At 34.5% G+C, this 27,914-nt stretch overlaps 2 long non-coding RNA genes across 2 annotated transcripts in view; one reads left to right on the plus strand and one right to left on the minus strand.

Moving 5' to 3' along the window:
- The window catches only part of LOC132952332 (uncharacterized), a 116,431-nt gene that overhangs the window by 44,649 nt on the left and 43,868 nt on the right, over nucleotides 1-27,914 (minus strand). The window lies entirely within an intron of this gene.
- The window catches only part of LOC132952331 (uncharacterized), a 92,964-nt gene that overhangs the window by 18,170 nt on the left and 46,880 nt on the right, over nucleotides 1-27,914 (plus strand). Inside the window, exons 3-4 of the long non-coding RNA XR_009665461.1 lie at nucleotides 18,621-18,746; nucleotides 18,842-19,113. This is a non-coding gene — a long non-coding RNA (uncharacterized LOC132952331). The remainder of the gene's footprint in view (nucleotides 1-18,620; nucleotides 18,747-18,841; nucleotides 19,114-27,914) is intronic.

Genomic DNA, 27,914 nt, shown 5'->3' on the forward strand with positions numbered 1-27,914 from the left:
TGCACCGTAGTTGGCCTTTTGCGAATGAAATAACATATAATATAATACGACTGCTAAGTATAATATTATTATACGTCCCGTGGCCTGCGCCGGGAACGTCCATATATAGAAATGTGCGCGTGTTTTATGCATAGTTAGGTATATACCTATTACCTATATATGCAAACGACAGCGTTTCCGAACACGTTTCAAAAGAGTTTCTAAAAAGCGATTGTATAACATTTTATTATTATTGCTATCGGTAAAATATTATATTATTATCGAGCGTAATTATGATGTTTTTTTAAGCTTTTGCAGCTTTATATAGATAGAATATACCTAGGTCACGATCTTCCGCATCTTCGATCCTCGCCATTCCTTATTGTACCCATACAATACGCGTACCATTATATAATATAATTGTTCGTATATCGACGGTCGTACATCGTGCGCGTACACGTGTACATAATAATATCGCACAATATTTATTATTTAATATGGCGACAAAAAGTCGTACGTAAAAAGGACAGTGTCGTGTTTATTCGAACGCACGAGATTAGCGTGCGGTTTCTTTTTTTCTTCATAATGCGTATTATTATTATAATAATATAATATAATATAATATTACTATTACACCACGACGAAACTATTTATTTTTACGAACAGAACGGCTACCAAATTTCGTACGGGGTACATTATTATATCTCGTATTATGTACTATATATTATACGTTAAATGACCTTAAACGAATACTACCGATAAAACAATAGCATTATTATTTATTTTACGACGTGAAATAGAGGAGAAATGTCGACTTTGGGACTGCATTATAAAAGAACAAAAGAACAATTTAGGTTTATAAAATAAATCTTTTGATGTTTTATTCGTTTTTTTATATACATGGAAATGTATATATATGTCGCAAATCGTGTTTGAGTGAAATCGTTTGCAAATACTACGGGCTTAGGCTTCAGAGGCTATAAAAGTGGATAAACTCATCAGATATAGAACAACGCAATTAACAAAATAGCGTAGGAACTATAGGTACCTATACACTAAATTGTATGTCGTTATCTTCCAAAGATTTAAGTTGACACTTATTAGACACGAAACCATCTGTTAGTTAATGACTCTAAAACAATTTTATTCAGCTATAATAGATAGACAAAATATATTTCAGTGCGTTGTATTTTAATTATTTTATTAATAACGATTTTGTTGTAAATCAATAGAATTTACTGCCCTTTCATATTGATTACTTAGTATAATTTGATAGTTACATTTTTGAGTGTATCGCAAAGATTATAATGTATTTTATATATTATTATCGTTATAACATTTAGATTTAAAGTTCATTTATAATTATTCTTCGTTTCTTTATTATTATAAATATTAAACACTCTTTAAAATGTGTTGGAATTCACGTCAACGGGTCAACGTAGTAATACCAATATAGACTTCTCCTGATCAAAATTTGAAATAAATCAAGGAAGATGTTAGTAAGCAACTTCAGAATAACTGCAGTGACTGTAAGATGGCATTTTTCTATTTTGTAACAGTAATAAATTAGCACCTGTATACACTAGTATACACGACTTACAGGGACAACGGGTGCAACCGACATATATTTAGAGAGATAAAAACGCAATATCTCTTATTCAAATCAATTTTTAATATTAATAAAAACAAAAGTTATTTTGTTGTTGGTTATTTATATTTGTCAGTTATCTATGTCACGTCGTATTATAATATATATATATATAAAAAAAAAATAAAAGTTATAGTAATGTCGTTGATAAATGCATTTGGCTTTTATAAAAAAAAAATATATAAGTAACATTTAAATGAATACAATAATTTATAAGGGGGGACGAGGTGGCCGAGCGGTATAACGCGACGGATTCGGCACAGCCGGTCCGAGTTCGATCCTCGACCACTGGGCGGCATTTTTTCTCCGTGCAAGTCACGGTGTCCGGAGAACAAGTGCCGCCATCCCCCCACCCCGGGGCACGGCAGAAACCTACGGGTGCCCCATTAGAAATTCTGCCAAACACAACACACACGTGTACCAACCTACCCAATATAAAACCTACCAAACCTACCCAATATAAAACCTACAGTACCCTCCCCACACCCAATGGCCTATGTTGCCGCGGGTTACTCAATAAAAAAAAAAAAAAAAAAAAATAATTTATAAATATGGAACTTTAATATTACAGGTAGGCTGCACCTATACACAATGGTATTGTTTGTACGTTGAGGTAAATTTATAGAAACGTTACTGGGTATATGTTTATAATATATATATTATATAATTACAACAATAACTTGATGAATGGAAATGTTTTGATCCAAAACAAACGATTTTTGTGCTGTACATATATTACTGTCCATAAATTAATTTCAAGTGTACTGATATAAACGTCGTCTCTTCGTTTATATACAAGCGACTTTCTTTACCACTATTTATATTTTATAATAATAAAATATACAATGTGTAGCTCTTGTTTTGTACAAAATCAGTAAACACATAATATAAGGTCATTGTAATATATCATATAATATTATTATGAACTTAATTGGATTTTAAAATGAACCTACTTTGTCACCTTTAACGACCACTTCTTACGAATTCATATATTTTATAACCATATATTGTACAATGGTGATGATAATATATTATAACACCACGTGTTTCGTTACAGCATCTAAACGGAACGAATGATTCATTAATGGTTTTTAATTTTCTCGGACCCGTTAAAGTCTTCAAATATTTTTATCATAATATTGTCGTTTACTCGCTCTTACCTATTTGTTGAATGTAGATTATTCCTTAAAAAATCTGTAAATCTTACTCCGTCCTCGAAAACATTTTCCGGTTTCAACGGGGTATAGTTGCGTACATATTATATTATGTTTATGTATGTACCTATATAAAATAATAAAATTATAAGTCAAATAGACCAGTTTGAATAAGCATCACCTTTAAACTGTTTAATCGGATTTCGATTGGTTTAACCATCAATTCGTTGCGTTTAACATTTTCGATTAAACGCGTACAGAAATAGAATCATGTGGTACGTAACACTTCGATCAAAAGGTCGTTGATCGATTCAAAATGGATAAAAATATAAAAGTTATATTACAATATACATATAAGACGGCGTGCTTTTGAAAGACGCGCGATTTAGTTAGTGTCAATATAACGTTACGCTCAACTGCACCCTGTGCAGTGGGCGCAGAGGGAATCGAAGGAAACCGGAGGGTCCGTCAAACGATTTGAACCGTCAAACAAACAAACGCGAACGAACGAGTATTAAAAACCGAGTGTGTTTGATGAGAAAAGTATAACATATAATGGAAAAGTGGAAAAGTTTCGGGTTTCGGAGAGTTAGCGTTGGCATATATGGTGTACAACAAAAGACGCTGCTGCTGCACTGCCGGATGTATTATATAATATAATATAATATGTATTATTATCGTGTGTTTTGTGTACACGACGAATCACCGTCGTCGCCTGCAGCCTATATACGTATATAATATATCGACGAGGGGCCGCAAACCGATTCAAGGGCCGCTGTAAGTCGCGTGTCAAAACGGTCCGAGTGTCGTTTTTGCACAGTGCAAGACTGTTATTATTATATATAGTGTACAGTGTGTACCTACACACACGCGCGAATATGAGTACGTAACGATATGACATAATATTTATACACTTCGTCTCATACGAGTGGTGGCAAAAAGCTATTTCCGAGACTGTTCCAACAATATTATATATATATATATAAGTACTCGGATGTCTGGATTTGAATTTCGGGGTTATATCCTGAAAGATTGCAGGCGCGGGGGTATTCGTAATTATTATATACGATATTTTGCGTCCACCGAACTATTCGAAAATTGTTATATTTTCATATATATCAACCAATTATATTATACTTGTACTTACTGAAAAAAGTTTGTTTATGCATCGAAGCTTACCGAGATTTTTTGGATCGATTTTTATTTTTCACTATGGACCACCAACACTAATGTTTATAGATTCAGGTGTGAGTATACTCAATGTCGTAGCCTCGAGGGGTATATGATGGGGGTAGACTGTATTACCTACATAGATAAAAAAAAGTAATGATAGTTGTTTTGGCTGAAAAATAAAATGTTATCAGTTTTTGAACAATCACCCAACGAATAATTTATTAAGCTATGTAAATATTATGGGCACAGAACAATATTACACAGCAGCTAATATAAGTGGTTAAAAAGGAGAAAGTTAAAAGTTTAAAATCATAGAAAATATAGATATAATTACATTGATGACGATGGACTTGATCATGTTTGAATATACATATTTTTGCATATTATAAACAAATCATACATATAGGTACCTAATAGAAAAAAATGTTTTATTAGCCCCCCCCCCCACTTTCAGAAATCCTGGCTCCGCCACTGAATACACCTGATTGTATACATCTGAAATAGGTACTATTCATATAATTCAATTTTCAAACCGTTTAAAAATATTGATATAATTATTGTAATGGCATAATATAATGTAAATTTGTATACATTTAGAAGGTGCAGCCACACCAGCTTGTGCCGTCTCCCGGTCTACATCATATTTTGCATCGTACAACATAGTACATTTTAAATACTTTAGATAACTAATAAACATTTAATTTCATTGATAAGCTATATTATAACAACGAATATAGCACACGTTACAGGATATACTCTCACAAAATTTGATCAATGCGCCAACACGACACCAGCACTCACACAAATTATATGCGGAGACGGCATTCGAATTCTTACAAAACTCGCTGAAGCGCATATCTGGTGTGACAGCGTAGTTAGTTGTGGAGTCGCCATGGCGGAATGAAAACAAAGTGATGACTGATAAAGTCGATTTGAACTTATCAGTCACTTCTTGAGTCAATCTTTGGCATATATTGTTATATCACATATATAAACGTTCGTGACAAGAGGAACTTCCACACGCCAAATCGTGGTTCGTTCTTTGCGGAACGCCTTATTGTATAATATATTTTATCTAGTGTTGATTCACGTGCAACATATATAGGTAATAGGTATACCTATATTGTTCAGCGATGAAAACAAAATGTAAAATTGTTGGTTGACGAATACGTCGGTCCGCGTCTTGTACGCGGTGCGACAGAAAAATAACGAGACTATTTATAACGTAAACTATTAACGTTATCTATAAAACAATTATTATTGAAATACGATGAAGAAACACTTATCTAAAATTCTAAAAATACTATAAGTAATGACAAAATTGGTTAATGTTTTTTATACTTTATTAGCCTTGTTATTAGTGTTAGTATACTGCCGATAGTGACGAAAAATATTAGATTTAAAAATCAAAAAACGTGTTGACATTAAATTTTTTTAATAAACTGCCGCAAAATCGTTTCGGATGTTATGTGAAGTTTGTGGCTTGGAAGTTTGGAAGTTTGGAAGTTTGGAAGAATGCTCGTATTTCGTTCGGCCCGTTATTTACTCTTCATGTTATTATTAATAATATTATAAATTATTATTATTATTATTATCGTCACCGTCACAATATACTACTATAATATTATAACACACGAATTTCCTATTCTGGTGGCAGCGGCTGCTGTAGAAACACGTGTCGACGACAAATTTTCGTACGGACAAGACACACAATGTAATAATAATAACAGTGCCGACGACGGACTGATGGACCACCCTGCCAGCGGCGGTGGTCGACGTTCGCACGTGAACAACGACGAAGTGACGTCTGTCGTGTGTCACTATTATAATAATATAATGAGGAGCGTCAAAAGCACAATTTCATCCGTCGTCGTCGAGTGTTAAAAAATAGACGTTATTAAAATTTATCTGCTACGTAGTATTCTTATAAGTAGGTAGGCATATTATAAACTATACGCTATAAGACTTGACCGTGAAACCGAGAATTAGGTTATGAAGGAATCGTATTTTGTTTTTTGTTTTTTTATTTTGACGTACACTTAAACTATGATAACGTCATTACAATATGTTTTCTGGAGTAGGTGGTATATACCGCGTTTGAAAATAATATATCGGACGAATAGCTTAATTTTAAGGCAACACCTTTGAATTTTGGATATTTTTTTTAGATTTTCCGTTGAATTCAAAATCGTATTTTTAAGAAAGTATTCCAGCTTTTAAGCCTATACTGTCATAATCAGCGTACCTGTAAGAAAAAAAAATATCTATAACTTATTAATAACATTATAATATATACCTATATAAATACATTACACATGTAGGTACCTCAGAGAGTTAAAGATTAATAACTAAGGTAGGTACTTGTGTTTATTTTTAAATGACTGTAGGGCTGTTAATAGTTTTTTAAAGAAACTCGTGCGCTTATTATACAAGAGAAAAACTACTTTTTAAACTAGGTATATTTATAATTTAAATATATGAAACGACGAACTGCAACTTTTAATGGAGAATAAACATTTTTTTAGAATATTTTTTAATTGTCTTTTCGCACATGTGAGTTTTTTTTATAAATGCACGGTATACCTTCATAATATATATGCGCATGGATAAAAAAATCGTTATTTTCTGTTTTAAGGGGTATGAATAGCATTGAAAAATTCTATGAAAATGTACTTTTGTATTTCCAACAATATGGTTTATTGAACGGTTTGAGAGTAAATACACCTATTATCAATATTGTAGAAGAGAAGTTAATTTATGTCTGTATAAAAGTCAATTTTAAATATTTTAATTACTCAAATTTTGACAAAATATATCACATTTAAAATTTAATAATTATTCTGTAGTTAAAAATGTATAAATATTCAACTTTTATAGCTAATGATTAAAAATTTATAACAAGGTTCCACGTAAATAGGATATATAATATATAAAATACTTTTTTTCACAATAAGATCATCAAATACACTTAGTAATATCATAAGCTGATAGGTCCTGCATATTTCATAGCGCATGGGTGTTTCGAGTCAACGATAAAAGACGATGGTTTATTTGGTTGTTCGGAAACACAACCATCCCGAAAGTATGACGGACCGTTGACCAATCTACTCTGACCGAGTGTATATACTGAGGTTATAGGTCATCAAAGACGTATTTAAAATTGTCTATGAACTGATTGTGACGAGTAGAACAAACTAAAAAACCATAGCATGGTACTCGATATTTGTCAAATAAGTTTTTGATAATAAGTAACCACGAAAACCTTACGAAAAAACAGTCAAAAACGAAAAATCTTGTATCCAGCCCAAAAACTGGAAAGGAAAACGTATTGTTTATGTTCAAAAAAAAAATTGAATTATGAAGTAAAATATTTTAACTGCACGAACAACGTTGCAATGCATTATATACGAAGTCTTGTAGGTACTCTGGTGCGAAGTCGTTTTATTCGACTGACCGTCATTCTTCCCGTCCCGCAGTGTTGCTTTGGCGTTCTTTCACACACACAATTGGATATACTGTACCGCGGTATAATATTATTTTTTTACAGCATACCTTGAAATATTATGATATTATTATCATAATTATGGGCACAGCGGATAATACGTCGACACATTACCTTTATTATAATAAATAACAACAGTAATTGTTCTCGATATACAAACGGTCTCGCATAATAATAATATTATATACCGATGGTGTTTACCGATAAAAAACAAATCGTTCTTCTATAAAGCCGATCGGTCGGGGAACATTTTAAAAAGACATGTAAAATAGTTCGAAAACCCTCCCGCGAGATTATTAAACGTCAGTACCTACGCCACGGCCGTTTCGTGACCGTCTGTCGTTCGTGGTGTACCAGGTATGGAACTAGGTTGCGGCCGTGATCCACCTCTCTGGGCCAGACTCTGGCTCTATATATTATGTATATATGCTATTATTGTAATATTTCCACAATTCCACCGCACAACATAAATCGTGTCGGCAATTTTCGAAATTAATTTTCGTTTAGAATATATAATAATAATATATTATACACGCTCGAGCGTCGAAAACGGAATACGCGTTTCTGACACTTGCGTCGACCATATTATATTATATTATATTTATACGGGTACATAATGTTATTATGTAAGCGTTGTAATATTATAATAACACGTACCTACCTATATATCGGACTATATTTTCTACTATTATTATTGTACTGTGCGCGTATACGTCGACGACTGAGTGAAAATCTTATTTGCTTTGTGCAGCTTTATATATACATACAATATATAAAGGTATGATATACACAATTTGTCTAGTACATATATATATGTATGCGTTAAGTATATATACCTACACATAATAGAGTATATAGTATATGGGTAAGTCGCCGTGTACCTATCTATCGCGCGTGAAACTCGCGTATATACGCGACTAGGTGGGCGGCCCTAGATCTCATTAATTGAAACTGTCATGTATTTCGCAAACAGGTGTTCATAAACATTAGTCGCGAGTATATAATATAGGTACGATTTACGATATATATATTTGCCAGGTGTAGGTATATATATATATACGATTGTTTTTTTAGTTGGCTTTAGGCCATCCTCGCCCCGTGTACACACACACACATCTAATTATAATGAATAATACCACGAGAAATAACAATCGCTGGAAAATGGCGATTAAAAAACACCGTAGGTATACCTCTGATACCTATATATACATAAATATATATATATATTGACATATTGTACACCGCTGCACGGCCGAGCGTGGATTGGTCGCAGCTATATTCGAACGGGAATTAAATTAATTTGATCGCGATAGTGGGAATAACGATTATTATTTGTCGGGCGTATTATCTTAAGAGAATTACCGTAGGCATATACGCAGTATTTATTGTCTTGGCGTCGTTTAAACGGTATTCCGGCCGACTGCAACAATAAATTTCCCGTGGAAGTGTAATTCGCATTCCGCGCCTACTGTATTTTTTGAAATCGGGAATAGATGACCGTTCGCTATAATAATATACATTGCGCCGATGCACGAATCATTATATAGATATATAGGTATTTTACACAGTGATTATAAGCCCCAAGCTTGCTCAATCCAATTTTTTACTTTTTTTTTTTAGTTATTTTATTTATTCAAATCCTGATTTTTTGGATTTAGAACTCATAATATATTCAATTACTTATATTTTTTATGCCATTTAATGAGTGTCCAGACATCGATATACAAACCTTTTTTTTTAATGAGAACCACATTTTTACTGTATACATTATTAAACAGATTATTCATTTTTTTTTTTTATATGTTGACGTAGGTAGGTTACAAATCAAAATTCGAAGGTGCATTTTTTGAATTATTAAACTTTATGACGTTTATTGGTTCGTATATATAATATAATATAATAGTCAATGATAATAGATTTAATGATACAGGAACTATGACGATTTAAAAATTATAGTTATTAATTTTAATATTATATTATATTAGCATTTTATAATTGTAAAGTGTAACAAGTAATAACTAATAACTAATATAAGTAATAGATTAAATATTATAGGTATCTATTTTATATTTTATGTAAAACCATTATTAAGGGTATTAATTGTTCTGAGTACCTACCGAAAATTATATTTAACATAATAGTAAGTCATAAACTGCTCGTTCAAATTTCGATTTAGTTGCTTCAAAATTTTCAGAAAAATAATCTGCCATTCACAATAAAAAAAACAACAATGTTTGTCGTTTGAAAAAATGGTATTTTATACCACCTGTACATTTAAGTATACATAAAAATTACAAGCTTAGAATTTGAATAAACTTTTTATTTAAGGAAAAAACGAGGTCGAGCATGCTTGGTGTACGCATCCTGTGTACGCTGGTAATTGGTTTATTTTTTACTGTAACGCGTCAACGTCTATAACGCGCGAGGACGCGTGGAGATGATCTGATGATGATGATGATGATGCGATGACGGTACCTAATAATATTATGACGAAATTATTAGTCTACGAGCACGTAGGTAGATGTTATATTGTGTGTACATCGCGTGATATTTGACTTACGAAAAAAAAATGTCCCATAAAAAATAAATATCACCTTGAGAACTAGTCACACGTCGCCTCGCAAATCTCGTAAAAATTCCACGCGGCTGTTTTCGAGAAATCGTGTACAGAGAATTTTCCTCGTCAAGGACAAAACAAACAAAGAACGAGTTTACAACAACAGGTGCAGAATCAACAGTCTCATAATCTTTGATAAACGATCTCCGAAATGTGTGTGTAAAAGGATAAAAAACCGAAAAAAAAAAAACGTTTATCATGGGAAATTTCATCAATATCGTACTGGGCAGCACAATCGCGGTATAGATGATTATAACGATGATAACACCGCGACCGCGGTATCTGTCGCGGAACTGGTACCTACCTACCTAATATTTTGGAAGTTATAATATTAATAGTCGACAATTTGATGCGTGCGCGGTCTCTTAACTTTTAAATAAGCTTCCTCCAGATCGCTATCTGACGTAATTTTCAAAATTTAAACACGCACGATCGGATTATAACGTACCTATACGTTTATCGACCAGTTTGAATATTTATTTTTTAACGGCTAATCACCGCGCGCGGCGTTATAATTAAAACGCACATCATAGTGTGATGACGTGTGCGTTGCGTTTTTCAATAACTCAATACACGAAAACCTCTCAATGAATATACCTACCTATAGTCTGTACATAAAAGTAAAAGGTATAAAAGTGGAAACACTCTATGATAATAATTAATAACATATTAGCCGCGACTACGGGTTTTAGGCGACCTTGCGGGTACCGCAACCGCTGCGGCGTGTACACCAGAGTTGTATGTATATCTTTAGATCTTCTTCAGATCTTTCAATTTCTGACAGCGTTTACGTGTAATATTTTATGTTACGTCATACGAGCAGAGCGGTTGCGCGAAAAGAGAAAAATTGACTTGTTTGTCAACAGACCATTATTCTTGCGTCTGACGTGCATGTGCCAAATGTATATTATATTATTATCTTTTTACGAATGCGACGAGTGATCGAGTTCGTCCGACGTACGTGCAGCGCTCTTTTCAGACCGTAATGAAACGACTAGCTCCAACAGTCCTGCGAAAAAAAAACTAAATTATTACAACATACGATAATAATATTATATTAAAACGTTTTAACCATATTACTTACATAATATATTTATATTAAATTCGTGTGGACGCTATATTTAAATTCTTAAAATATACTGTCCAATTAAAAAATAAAAAATGTTTAGTTTTTGGTGACTTCAGTGGCCGAACGATGTTGTTTTAAATTATTATGGCTGTTTGGAAACTTTTCAAATAATATATTATTATGGTGAAGCAGTAGGTACCGATTCTCGGAATACTCAATCCCAGATTCAATAAAATATAATGATGATAAGTACAACTCGTTAAATCGGATACGCTTACAACTCTGTTGGAGGAAATCGTAATTAATATTTTTAGTTTTTATTTAATTTTCTTAGACAACTCACCACCGCACCGCCGCCATAACACATTATTGGATCTCTCGAGTTATGTCAAAGTGCTCTTAAAAACATATATTTAAAAACCCATTTGGACAGCTGCTGCCGTTGTCGGTAGATATATACCGCCTACTTAATGTACTCGGACAGTAATAGGCCCGGCGGAACATATATTTATATACGTACACGTATACTACCTATATGGGAATAGATCACTGATGGGGAGGATTATGGGCCATCGGCCAGTCGGCTTGCCCATCATATTATAATAAATACGGCACCTGTTTGAGCCACCGTCGTCGTCGCCGACTACTAATTCAAATACTTTTGGTAGTAAAAAAAAATTAAAAAAAAAAAAAAAACAATAATAACAACAACCACACGAAATTAAATCGAAGCATACACGCGCGCACGTACTACAATTTATTAATATCGTGTACATATTATACAGGATGATTCACTAAGCACACCACCCCGGCTCATGTATCTAGTGCATTTATAGAAATCCTGAATTCTGGAATTTATAAGTATACCTACCTATAGGTACCTACTCAAAGACTTAGTTTTAACATTTTTAAACTTGTATGCCAATTAGAGGAAGATACTAATTTTAGAGCAATACAATCATCTTTTTCCCTCAAATTTCTTTAATAATGATTGTACATACAATATATTCAATACTATAGTCTAATTCTAACTTACTGTTTGTATATATTATACACTGACAATGTTCACAATATTTATAAAATGTTTTATAATTATAAATTAATATAGTTTTCAAATCATCATCATCCGAACCACGGGTCCTAAGTGCCCCAAGTTAAATAGGTAACTCAAAAACTGCTTGTTCAAATTAAAATCATCAACATTTTGTAAAAAAACCGTTCCACACGCTTAACATTTTACAGTCAAATGGAGTGGTTCTAAACTTCTAGTTTAGAAAAAAAGTTGTTTGTACCGCCTCAGGATAAACTCCTGGTATTAATAACTTGAAAATTAGATAAAATATAATATTAGTTTATAAGTATACTTAAAATTCAAAAATTCAAAATTTGAATACAGGTATTCATTGTTGTGTATAGAGAAAAAAGGGGTCGAGTATGTCTGGTGAATCACTCTGTATAATATTATACACGGCAACGAATCCACTTTTCGGCCGGGTCGTATATTTTATCTTCCTCAGCGTTATCTTAAATGGTAAACGTCTCGTTCGGTTTAGTTGATTGTTATTTTTCATTTGAACACCTGTAACTCGGCGTGTACCTAACTACTTACCAATATATTATATATTACGAGCATTGCGTACATACCAATCGATTCGGTTGGTATAATTTGATGGGTACAAAATATAAATAAATATATTATATACAGTATACACCATATAATATTATATTATAATATTCGTATTGCAAACGACCTTAGCGCGCGTCTATACTTGTACTTATATTTTCGTTATGATATTATTTTATTTATTTTATAATCGCATCGCTTTGGCCACCACATATATAATATATGTATAGCGGCAGCCCCGTCGAAAAACGGTTTTCGTTCGGCTTTTTATATAATAGCGCTATACGTTTATATTAATTATATCATAATTTATAATAATATTGTGCGACCAAACAGAAAAATACTCGATGCCGAACCCGGGCGGGCCCACCCGGGGTTTCCGTTGGCCGTCGCCAAATGAGATTTTGCACTCAGCTTATATATTATCATTATTATTATTACTATGTGTATATACAGCGGCGCGCGGCAACGAATCGAAAACGTCTTCCTATAGTTATTATTATTAATATTGTTATTATCACACACACACACACACAACTACACTGGCACAAAATATACACACAATGGCTGCCCGGCAAATTATACGTATTTATTACGAAGCGTCGTTTTTCGTCTTGTATAACGACGACGACGACGGGTTGTCGGGAGGCGCAGATTAATCTCACTCGCATTGTTTTCATAGTCCACGGGATACGCGCGTACATAATAATAATAATATTATAATATTATACGGCCGTCGTGTATATTATAATACCAGTGTGGTATAATATGGTTACGCTGCGTGGCGGGCGGCGGCGGCGATCTACTCGGAGGCTTTAATAAACGATGTTTGTTTTAGACGAAATGTAAATTCGAACAGACGCGCAGGTGGTCAATTACGTTCTTTTTTTTTTCATCCTAATCTCTCGCTAAATTATAGAGCCGTTTAAAAATTGTAAATATTTCGGCACATAATAATTATGTTAATGTAACTGTTGTTGTACCATTATAATAATATTATACACACACACACGATACGACCGGCCCATTCGGTTTTCGGTTTTCTGGTTTAAAAATACATCACGTCATACGTCATTCGGCCGTGTACATAATATAATGCGTCGTATAATAACTATACCACAGTGTACACACACGGTCGTGGTATCCTATGGAAAACAGTAATTTCGTGTGCCAGGAAACAGTGCGCGCGCACCACGCACGGCCAATATGTTAGGTCATATTATTATATGGTTTCCGACGACGTTCATACACAATCGCCGCCGCCGCGGACAGAGTTTCGCACACGTATATATTATTATTATATTATATTATATAGTACACACTGTATACATAGGTAGGTAGGTACCAGGTATACCTGGTACCTATAATACGCGCGTCTCCGCTTATATATTATTATTGCATTAAATACAAAGTATACGGCGACGTCGGACATCGTGTATCCGCAGAATGCCATTTGGTCTAATTATACACGGGTCTCGCCGCTCTCCGGTCGGCCAAATAATATATAATCATGTCCAAACAAGACCAGCTCGGAACTACGGTCGTTACCGCAAACGGCGTTGGACTCGAAATGAAAATTTAAATATTTTCTCGTCGATATTATTATGATATCGTGTATTTGCGTAGGTATACTTCCTTCCCGCACAATAATTCCACTGTCTGTTGTATCACTTAAATTGTATTATTATAATATAACAATGTTACGATGTTACGCTACGCGATTTTAAGGAGTTTGTTTGCGTCTGTCGTGATTCTCGGTACGATTTCGTAATAATTATCGTACAACCGACGCCAATGATAATAATAATAATAATAGTATCACAATTGTACAGACCATAATGATGTGACTTAGTGAATTTTGACGTATATAATATACTAACCAAGCAGGTATATAGGTACAAGAAAGTGGTATTGTTTGACGACACGAAGTGGTTTTCATTATATATATATATTATATAGTGCACAATTTTATACAGAAAAACGGATTCGTATGGGTAATTATGAATTTAGTCGGAATACGTTCGATTCCGTCATCGTAGGCAGAGTCGAATTTTCGCAAAGTAAATTGCTATAAAATATAATGTTGTAGAGAAAATTGGACACATCGTTATTTTCTTTGTGCGTCGCGGCGCATACGACGAGAAAAGCCCTTAAAACTTCTCGTTAGGAATACAGTTGGAAAACTATTCACCTTTGACTTTGTGCGGGATTCCGGGAGTGGTACTTAAATTTTGTCATTGCCGGTCCTTAAAAAGAAAAAGAAAAATCTAAATCAAACTACATAAAAACGAAATCCGATTATTATTAATTATAATTAATTAATTTTGTGTCGACCACGGCGGGCAAAGTGCCCCCTGATCCCGGTATAAATAATGAATAGATAAATAATTTTATAATATAAAAAAAATATTATATAAATCGTAACCGCAATCCGTTTATATTATTAATTATAAATTATTGTAATAATATGATACCGTCGGGACGTCGTCGTCTCGTGTAATGACGCGAATGACGCGCAAAAGTTGCTTTTATATTATCATGTATGATCGTCGAAATTGTTTGAGAGGGAAATACGTCTATAACTCCAGGGAAATAATAACAGTACCATTGACAGTACTTATTTATTATTATCAACTATTATCTATTGCAGTTTTAGCAATAATAGGATTATTTCGTGGTGCAAATAAAAATATTAAAGAACTTCTCATCCATTCTTGCCCCCCAACAATCGCTATCTTTCTCAATATTAATATCGGTAACGGTTTCTCTCTCTCTCTCTCCTCTGAGCGCAGTGCATTTATTAATAGGTCTATGCGCGGGTAGCGTCCTCTTATATATATATTGTGTACGTAAACGTATAATATACAATATAACAAATGCATTACACATTATTATGATAGTACCTACCCTACGCATATTATATTTAGGCGTAGTCGTAGATCCGAAAATTCCTATACAGATTTCAAGATCGCCGCATAGATTCATAGTCTATTATTATATTATATTATGTTGTGGTCGAATTAATAAAACAATTAATGCGCGCCCGTTCATATAACATTATAAATAGTAATAAGATATTTCAGGTTTAAGTATTTATCATTATCTATTGGATAAAAAAAGGTATGATAAAATGTGTATAAATAATAAATTAGAATGGAAGGTATATTAAGTATTACGTAAAAGAGGAATAAAATATTATACTACCTACGTTTTATGTATTTTATATTTGTATCATCATTCAATTAAAATATACACAAGTATAGTACATAATAGTATGGGCATAGGAAATACAGGAAAATACAGGTAATTGATTTGAAAAATGGAAAAACTGTTTTGTTTTGAAAAACCGGGTTTTCTCGGGTTAGGGGGGTTGTACAAAATTTAATTTTGGTTGTACAAAATTGTACATAATACTATTGAGGTTTGGTATTATGATTCGAAAGTGGCAGTGCTGGCGAAACGGACCTAGATATTTCGTCCGTCTGACTCGATGATGTGACACTTTTCCGCCGTACTGTACCGTTGTACGAAATGAGCGTAATACGAGAAGCGGAAACACAAGAACGGAGAGCCAATAATATCATAGATTATCGAAATATTGTCATAATATAAATATTAGATAATATAATTATTGTACCTTGTCAAGAAATCGTACCAAGAGCGACACCCGCGAATTATTATGTAGAACGACAACCGTCCGCCTATATAGTGAACATCATATTTATGGTATAATGATATTATTAATCGATTATTGACCGGTACCAAGGTTCTGATATAAAAACAGATTAATAATATTATAACAGATCATTGAACACCGACTCTTCATTGATGTCCGTGCGTTTGAGCGGTGTATAACGTCACTGGCGAGGGCCGTTGCGCGTTTCTCGCGGTGCTTGCGGAGTTATCAGGCTTTAGGATGTGTATTTATGTATTTGCTCATTTATTTATGTATTTGCTTATTTATTTACGCCGGTCAATTTGTGTGTCAGTTTCGTTACGCGCCGAAAAACCGAATTAGAATCAGACGACGATTGACCAAGCCGATCGTCCACTACCTATATACACTTGTCACTGGTATGCGGTGTCTCGACCAATTACCAATTAGAATTTTTTTTTTCATTTTATATACAATAATCTATGACGCGCGTTCTACTAAAAAATAATATTTAACTACAATACGATAAAATACGTCGCATCGATAATTAATTAATTTTAAATTATAACGTGCAAAAATTATAACCCATGGGTGTGTAGATTGCAAACGCAGCTTTATTATCGAACCCAGTATTATTTGTGTAGGTACACACACGACTAAATATAATTATTATAACACAAACGAGTGGCTTGGAGATAATATTATGAACAGTATACTTAGACTACGGTATTGCATGTTTTTTTTAGCAAAAAGACAGGTCACGTACAGGCATACCTTGAGGCTTGAGCAGTTAACCTAACCTAAGTCCCTAACATCCTATAACAATTATTGCGGTTTCATGTTCTCATCAGTCACTGTCACGGGAGTGGTGAATGACCATTCGGTTTGAAGTTTCTTACTTTTCCCCCAAAAACATTTCGTTTTCCAAATTCACGATCGGCTCGAGAGACAAATTAAATTTTCATCGCATTAATATAATCATCAATCGTAAATATTATACACACCGCGACTACTGTGCTGCGTACAACAACTACTCGAGTATAGGTAATACGCGGTAACTCGACGACCGACAACACGCGCGTTCATAAACCGCAAGACACATACCATTATTATAGGAACTATACCTATATAATATATGAATGTGTATATCGTATACGTATACCTCCGGCATTATCATCAGTCTCCCTCTCGGAGAGTTTTGTTCCGCTCGCGTATCTCCTTTGCCGCCGTCTCGTCGCACTTTATCAGAAGACGACAAAAAGTGAGCTCGTCGTGCGACCGGCACGCTATAATAATAATAATAATAATAATTATAATATTACGACGACGATGATAATAATAATATATATTATAATTTTAAGCTGGTTATAATCATTATATGCGAGCGTCGCCGTGTATGCGTGGTACATATTATAACTTATTATATATATATATATATGAATAAATGGTATATTATGGTATATGCGTGCAAACGGGTGTCGCCGGAACAATAAAACACGCATAAGCCTTTTATCCGTCGATCGAATTCATATATTATGGCAGTATATTACTATTGCAGTGGCGGTGCAGCGGCCGCAGCTGTAGCAGTATAATAATAATAATAATATATAATATGATATTATGTGCATAATATAATAATATATTATTATTACTATTACACGAATCGTCGCGAGAGAGCTGAGGATACGATATACGATGCGTATATGCACCACAATATATAATATAATATATACATAGACATGTAGGGGTGGCGGATATTTAATCCAATTTGCGGTTTGCCTAATGATACGCGCTCGTATCGGCGACCGCACGCTATATTATAATATATTTTGGGTCCCGAAAATCGAACGCGTTTCACACTCGGTTCGCATATAAATAATGTATGTGTATAGGTACTCTAGCGATAATAATACGATGTGTTATAATATTATTAGACATTATTATCACGTATACGATATGTGGGGTACCTATACGCAGCGTATTTACTTGATTTGCATTAATTGACCCGTAGGTTATATACAGTATACAGAGTGTTTTTCATCTGCGAATGAGTTTAGGCGAACACAGAGGCATTGGTGCAGCGGACTGCCAACGTTACGTTTGTCGCTTTACGGCTGTCTTCGTGTCATAGTCTTATCATTATTTGTATATATCCCCATCTGCCTTTGGTTATATAACGATACCGATATTGGACAACAGTTGCAGATGCGGTGTCCTTAGGGAATGATTAAACACAGCTTCATTTGATTCAGTTATGGGCGTTATGGCACCGAATAGTGACCAATGAAAAATGGGACCAAAGCCACTCAGCGACATGATTTACCCGTATGGTTTATTCATTTTTAATTATATATAGTCGTTAAATCGAGAAACCCTTGATTTCGATAATACTAATAAAAATGTTGGATTTCTTTTCCTAGGGACATACATTCCTGTGGAAACTGCAGCCTGTATACCATGCACACGCAAAACCGCTATACAAGTGCATAATATAGTATGTCCACCGAGCACATTTTGTGGAATAGATCGAAAGCTAAGACGAACAGGTGGTTGGTATGATACAGCCGGACTCGAAATTGAAGAGACCGTCCAAAAAGTTTGAGCTATCCAAGGATATTACAATAATAGGAAATTCTAGGGACCGGGAAAAAGTTCGAGTTGACCAAGTCCGACTGCATATTAATATGAGTAAGTGAGTAATCATTATAAGTTATATAACTAACTAGCCGACTCTATAGTCTCTAAACAATACCGTTCGTAACAACACTGCGCATCATATAATATAATTATTATTTTTAAGCTCAGGCACGTAAACAAAGTTATATATATAATATTACCTATATATTTGTGGCCCGGTGTAGCGCGCGGTGGTTGGCTTCAGTCATAAAACGTGTTCTGAAGTCAAGCATCAGCCGGTGCCACTAGTCCCTTGATGGGGGTGACCGCCCGGATTCTAGTGACAAATTCTTGCACACGTGTTCTATAACCAACCGTAACCTCGAGATCCCCCACAGTTAAAAACCTACTAAAAATAACAATCCAATTGACCATGTTGCCACCCCTGTGAACTTGGCAGCGGGTTAAACTAAATAAATAAATATTATATATCGAGCAAAACGACTGATTTGTAATACAATATACAATATATTATCTAATTATAATATACATATTAATATTCTCTTCTAAACCCCGAATCAAGTATTACGGGAAATCGACACTCACCACGGTATAGTGTTGCAGCGGAAGTAGGTATATTTACAGTATAGTGAAGTAGGTATATGGATGTAATAATATTATTTATTATTATTATTATACTATTACAGTACTATACAGCCGAAAATAATTATTCGGAAGGAGCCGTTAGGATGCAATGAACCTACATAATACATAATATGATATTATATTTTCGTAAATAAATACGCGAAACGTCAAAATTTGATTTGACTCTCGGTGGTCCGTAAATTTAAACGAGTTGCCGAGTCAGTTGTGCCGCGAGTCTTGACATTTGAAGTTTTTTTGTTATAATTACCGAATGTATATAATAATTTATAATTTAGCGCAATTTACTTTATAATAATATGCGCGCATTTATTCGCTGCGCAACACTACGGCGAATGATAACGGTTTTCTTCGAATATAAACAAATTGTATAATTTATTGAGATTAGGTACCGTAATTATTTGTAGAACGTTTTAACCAATTATTATTAGCGTAATTTAATTTTAACAGTCCACGTAACCGTTTGAAAATTTATATGGTTTACACATCTTGCACGCGTCCTATATAGGTATAGTATAATATAATATGAGCACAATAAAATGGTATAAAATAGACGTTCGCAAAGGCATCGCGACGCGTTTAAAGTGAGAAAATAATATAAAAGTTCCACACGCCGATCTCACATCCTAAACATATTTTCTCGGAACCCGCCGCCGCGTAGAGCAAACAAAGTGACTTGGAAAACAGCGCACTCCAATTTCCTTTTAATTCGTATTCATGCTGTGAACGGTTGGCTCGGCCGAGTTTATAGCACATAACAATTATTATTATTGCGTGTGCCTTCCTCCGTTCGGTTGCGGCGGAATTAAAGTTTTCCGTCTAACTAAATAAATTATTATGAATAATAATATATAGGTACCTACCTACCTACCTACCTACATATATTTGCTGTAAGTCGTAGTAGTGACATGCATTTAAAACGTTCCGGCGCAGTCGCCGAGATAATATAATTTTATTTTAACGAGAACGACAACAAACAGTACTACTGCAGCTGCAAAACTCTCTCTGAGAAATAATATTATATGTACAATAAAGCGCTTTTCGTATTGGGTTTCTCGACCGTTCGAAATTAACTGTAATCGTTTACGAAAAAAAAAAGCAGTCGTGTATTATAATTGGGTACGTGCAGGTTTCGATTAAAAAGTTTTTCGGAATCTTTTTACCTACTTTTCACATTATCATTATTATTATCATCATCATCCCGTCTGTGCGGATATCAAACTCCACAACAACCCAACTATTATTAGCTTATTATTTTTTAATGTCAGTATAATATCATATTATTATATAATATTTATAATAAAATAGGCAATAATTAATAATGCATTTATTTTCGGACCATCAGCTGCAAACACTGTTTTTACAATGTGCGTAAGCTCGAATTATTTTATACCTGGGAAATTGTAAATTAAAAGTATCTAATCATTATAATATAATATACGCAAAATATTATTCTATGCTTTAAACAGTTTAAATGGTACAATAATTTTGATTTTTTACAACCCAATCCAATCCAATCAAAATATTATACTTTATAATTTTAATTACGGATGATTGCATATTATTTAGACAACAGTTGCAACATAATATTGCATTGTAAGCTTCAGACCAAAAACAATAATTTGACGTGCATTTCCCCGGCACCCCCACTTCCGAATTTTGGATTCAAACCAAGAGCTTTCGTTTGTGTATTAATATGTATTATTTGTAGGTATATTAAGGCATGTGCGCATCGTGATTAATAAATAATGTCAATTAGGATACATACTATTATCGCATTACGACGTACCTGTACTTCCATGAAAATCAATGTGACTCCCAATTTAAGTTTAACCCGAGATAATCGGCAGAAATATAACGCAACATGTAATTATTCAGCGAGATAAAATAAATATTAAGTAGACGATAATATGAGATTTACAACACATAATATTAAAAGAATAATGACAATAATATTATATTTTATATTTATTGGGGAAAATAGACGTCCCCCCATAATATTTTCTGTAAATGACTATGCTTAGCACCAAGCATACAATTTTGAATTGGGGAAATGCCAGAAATTTGGGTGAGACCAAGTTCTAAAGTACCCCACAAGCAGGGGGCCCTCTACCAATTGGCATTTATGATTATATTTATGTTCATTATTATTATTTATTATATACTTAAACATACATAATATTAAGTTACGTCATCGATATAACATTATTTTCTCACAAATTTCCTCGTCACAGCTGTTTTGATATACTTTAACGGCCTCGGACTCTTGTCCCTTCCCCTATATTAGGTCACGATGTGAATTTCACATGTCGATATAAGTTTCGAGTTGGTTAGGGGAAGAGACAGGATGTTTGACTTTCAACTAGGTATTTTTTATTTTTTTTATAAGGTGTCGTAGGATTTTATATTAAACCGATTTCGGGATTGTTTATCGCAAAACTTTTCTTTTGGGAAAATACATTTTTCGAGATGTCTTTTGGTAGAGATCCAGAAACCGGAAATACAGCGCTCGTGGTGTGGATCTACGACCACATAAAAACTGTGCCCAAAATGCCAACGTGCTCGTGCCAGCTGGGACAACGCTGCACCTTGCAGGTCACAGGACATACTTTACAGTAAGAACAACAACAAAGTACGACTCGGCACTGTGGCAACATTCATCTCGTATAATAGTTGTAGTGACCCGTCCACGTGACGATGATGGAAACGATGGAACTCGGCAGTGCGCATATTACATAGTTTATATTATATTATATACCTATTGTAATATTATTATGTTTTCGGCGCCGCCGTCGCACCGGACCGACTCTGAACGTCGTTTAAGCCCACCACACAAACTATAGTAATATAGTACAGCAACTACACCGAAGTCCTGCTGTATCGTTTGTATATCCCAAATTACGACAAGACCTCAGTGACCTCAGATGACCGTGTGCGTATCATTATCGTCCGTATTGAAATTTATCGTGCGACCACCGAATAATATTTCGCCTGCACATACGGGCGTACAACAACAGCACACTATACGTCGTATAACAATAATAATTTACAATATTGTATTATTATCATCATCATCATCATCATCATCGTGGTCGTCGTCGTTACAATAAATTACATATATTTTATTATTAATGGGTTTTATGTATATAGCTTGTGATGCGATGCAGGTAGGTAGATGGTTTTTTTCCTCCATAAAACAGTAAAGTACCTATGAGTTAGTCTATGACGTGTATAATAATATCGTGTAATGTGTATAATATGTGGATAATATTACAATAATACGAATATTAGTCGTTTGACATTATACGACCTACGGCATCGGAGTTAAGCACGTCCGTCGACGGCTGGTGAAACGGGTATACTGTAAATAACAATTTTCACCAGCGACCGAGCATATTATAGCGTAGACGCAATATAATATAATATTATTATTATTATTATTGTTATTAAATTATACATACATTATTATTATGAAATATGGTATGTCGGTAATAATAATGTACTACAAACGTACTTAAAATATATTACCATACTGTTGCGCACATTTATATATTATGATGCGGGCTTCGACATGTGTTTACTTCACAAGTGTACTTGCCGAACGGAGGCACAACCAGTGGCGTATTTAGGGTTTTCCGCCTACAGGCACTTTCCAATTCGCCGCCTTTCCATCCCCGTCCCTCACGACATCCAGATAGCAGGTGGTCGTTGGTCATACTGCATTTTCTTTTCCGTTTGCCGTCTTAAATTTCCCGAAATCCAATTACAAAAAACATATCAATGGTTGTGTAATAAACCGTAACGTGGAATAACAATCAACAAAGAAAATAAATTGTTTATCTATTATCGTCATACGCGTGTGCGACTCAAAAATATAAGTATAAACGCCTACTAATGAGTTTAAAAGATGCAAATAATATTATGTACATTACAAGAAGTTGTCTTGTTGGTTTTTATTTATAAAGAAATAGCTGGTACCTGTTGTATACCATTATGGCGGAGGGTGAGACAATGGAAATATTTAGGCCGGCCATTTCCGATATTTATTATGAGGTATCTACTACGTTAAATATTCAAATATTATTCATTGATTCTGTAATAACCACATTTTTCTAATATCACAGAAGGAAATTTCAATATAATTCACAAGTTGAAAATATTCAGGAATTCGGTTATAATAATACCTACCTATATATAATATAAGATTATTATTTGTATATTTTGAGTTGGTTTAATCTTAAGACTCGGCTCTTATCTGGGCAAGAATTCCCTTTATAGTTGATTAAAATTCGCAGTTATGTTTTTAATAATAATATAATGCTTTGAGCGATTTTTGATCTTTCAAAACTTTTGTACACCACAATATAGTGAAAACAAATATATTGCACTATGCAACTCATAAGTTATAATATACGAGCACAAATTACGATTACTGTTGCGTTCGTTCATCCATAATGTTTGTTAAAATTAAATTGTATTTATATATTTATTCAAGCCCTGTATATTGCTCGACTATTATTACTATATTTTAGTATGTGGTAGTTATTATTTTGCATTGTAAAGTCGCGAGAAACGTTTTTCTCTGTATTGTAAACTTTTAAAAACGAAACTTATTAAAAAATCGTTCGCGTGTTGCGGATTACACCGCAATAATAATAATATTCGACTAAGATGATGATAATAATAATAATATCGTCGTCTGCAGAGGTTAGCCTCCGAAGAGTGACATATTATATTCTAAAAAAAAATTTGCTTAAAACGACACCGTTTGAAAACAACGATTGGGTCGGAAAAGACGCGTATCGGAATTCGGAACAAAATATAATATGTACCTAATGACAATGTAACCGTCTCCTCCGCCGCCGCCGAGTCGGATCGCCGACCGACCGAATTTAATCTCTGACGTTTCATTTTAAACGCCGATAAAAAGGTAGCCGGTACATTGTACTTTTATATTTTTTACGAGACGTTTTCGCCAAATCGTCCTCGTTTATTTTGATATACAGCCTCGGCGGTACACGACGCTGCGTGTGGACCTTATTCATTGTAATATATTATTATACTATTTCGGTATTTTTCGGAGACGACGACGACGACGACAACAATAATATAATATAATATGTAATCGGGAGAGAGGGGCGGCGGACAAAACGATCGTTTTGAACGTCGTCGTCCAGAAAATAATGCGATAAAATAGCGTAAAAAACGAAAAACGCGATAACAATGTCCGGCCAAGTGAAGGGGAGGGTGGAGGGGAACGCGCGTCCGTCTGTATAAATGTATCCGTATAATATAATAGCGTGTGCGCTCCGAGGATATAAAAAATTATTGGCCCGACTGTTCGCAATTACCGCGTATACGGTATGCGCGCGGTATATATACCTACGCTGCGGCAGTGACGGCGGTGGCGGCGGTATAATACTCCCACTTGCACACGGCGGCGGACACATCGCTGTGGTATATTACTACGGGTATATAGGAGGAACAGGTGAAAAAAATAAATAAATAAAACCCGATCGTCATAATACGTCTCTCTTGGATCCAATTAGATTTATATTTATTTAGGAATTTGTGTGCGGGACGGTGAAAAACGTTCACACACACTCGCCCGAGCTCAGCAGCGACACGTGAAGCGTCGAGACGTTCGTTGTTTCAACACACACACGCACTCACTTACATTTATACATATTATTATATTATATTTTTATACGATCCTCCGACCATTTCTTCTTTATTTCATTATTTATTTATTTTTTTTTTTACCTCCTTTTTCTCTCGTCGCCACGCGGACGATAAATTAACGCCCCGAGCACCATTAATATTATTCGGCGTATGTGCCTCGTCTATACCATCGCCGCCGCCGCCGTTTGGTAAATTAGAATATTATTTCAGTGACCATACGCGTAACGCGATGATAACATAGGTATATTCATGTGCAGTGCATTATATTATAACGTACCTATCGCATTTCCGTGTATTTCGTCCTTATTGGCTGCTCCGCGGCGAGTCTTCTGCAGCGGTGCGGTGTAGGTCCGACAGCAGATCCGAACAACGGACGGACGATTATCGTGGCCGCCATGGACGCGAGCGAACGGTTTTCCAATTAAACGGAGCCCCCGCACGTCCGGTCGTCACCGTCCGAGCCGGTGATAAGACCATATAATATATTACTATACGTGTACGAGAACTGTCCGAAAATATGGCTCGTTGTATATTCCTCCTCATCGCGGGCACGCATCGTCGTCCCCTGCACACGCCTTCCGGACTTCCGGTGCTGGTCAGCGTTTTTACTTTTCGCCTATTACACTATCTGTGTTTCACGCGAGTACACATTGTTTACCTACGTATAGAACGCGCCAATTACTCGTTAGGGCCACGTCCATAACTCAGCAATCAGCTGAGTTAAAAAAATTATATATATATTATAGGTATATCCGCGCAGTCCCATATAATACGACCTAATCTCTGACATGTGCTGTAAAAATGTCACAACAATATAACGACCGGATTTCTGTGCACCAAACGTCTGAAAAACGGCCAATTAAAATGCCGAAAGATGCGAATACGACGTGTATTACGAATTACAGAGAGACACATTTGTTGCTGCGGTATACAAGTGCTGGGTGTGTAAAATTATAATTCCATTGTTATTGATTTCATATCGTATTTTTTCATGCAGTTTATTTTATGAGGTATTTAGGTATTAGGTAGGTACCTATATAAATTGTATGTAAACATATTAATATATAAAACTTAATTTAATTTATATACAAACATTATATTTGTGCGGTCTGGTGTGCCACGGTGGTTGGTTTCAGTCACATACGTGTATACCCGGGTTATAGTGACAAATCCTCTCCACATGTGCAGTTCTAACCAACCGTACCCTCCCCACAGTTAAATACCTTCAAAATAACCTTCAGGCTAATGACCATGGATGTTGAAGCCTTAATACTCAATAATAACAAAAAAAACATATTTACTAATTGTTAACATTTGTCATTATATCATGTAGGTACATATTTTCCAAGTATATTTTCTTACAGCCACAACGGACAGACTGTACCTATAAACTATAATAATAATATGTTTATGTATATACTATACATATTATGTATCATGGGAGGCGGGAGCACTGGAGCAGGATACCTCTAGCACCTTTATACCTATAACCACCAGTCGATATTGGTCATATGGTTTCTGTCACAAGTTTCACCATCTCTATTAAAAATGGCATTTGTTCCAACGACATTTATAAATTAACACTAAAACCGCAAACTACAAATAATTTCTACCTAAAATAATAACCTATATTTTGTACTTGTATTGAATAATAATAAAAAAAAACGCAGACATTTAGATGAAATAAAATTTAAAATTTGCATTTTAATGCACGAAACCTCTGAAACATACCTATACAATTTTGTGAACAAAACGACTTTGTTTAAATTAATCTAATTCACTTGATTCCGATTTATAATATTGGTTTCTATAGGTTGTGGAATAGAAATTTGCAACCGCACGAGAATCCCAGAGTTTAATCATATCTCTATAACACTGTATATACGTCTGTATACCTAATACATTTTACGGAGATTAGGGTTAACTCTCCGCAATTGCTCTCTTGATTTTTTTTTTTTTTGAAAATACTAATCGAACTGACCAATTCGGATTGAACAATAATTATAATTACGCCGTTCGCTTTACCTCCGCGCCGTGTCCGGTCTTAACAACTACAACAGTGACGGCGATTGATGGTCATCGATTCGAACAACTCTACGGCTCTTACACAATAATATATTATATACGTATAGGTACGTATTATATAGTATACGATATATATATATATATGTACCAATGGCTTGGAAACTTTATCCTTGTCTGGAAACAATTATTATTAGTACCTATACATTATTATTGTTTCAAGGATGCCTTAAATGTTATATACTCTGCTCGCTCGGGGCAGTCCCGTTATTTTAATGCACCTTTATAGTTGTTTATTATCATCACGATAAGTACTTGTAAAAATAAACAGTCGCGCATACAACCGCTATGTACCACGATAGTTTGTTTAAAAAAGTTTTCCGTTCTTGGTTTTTGTGAATTCAATTTTTCAGCCAGTTTCTTCAAATCGTTCTCGAGGTTTTTGAATACTCTTGTACCTATACACTTGCGGTTTGGGCTGCACAAAGACAACATACTAAACTTATATTC

The sequence above is a fragment of the Metopolophium dirhodum genome, chromosome 9 (assembly GCF_019925205.1).
Source record: "Metopolophium dirhodum isolate CAU chromosome 9, ASM1992520v1, whole genome shotgun sequence".
Lineage (NCBI taxonomy): Eukaryota > Metazoa > Arthropoda > Insecta > Hemiptera > Aphididae > Metopolophium > Metopolophium dirhodum.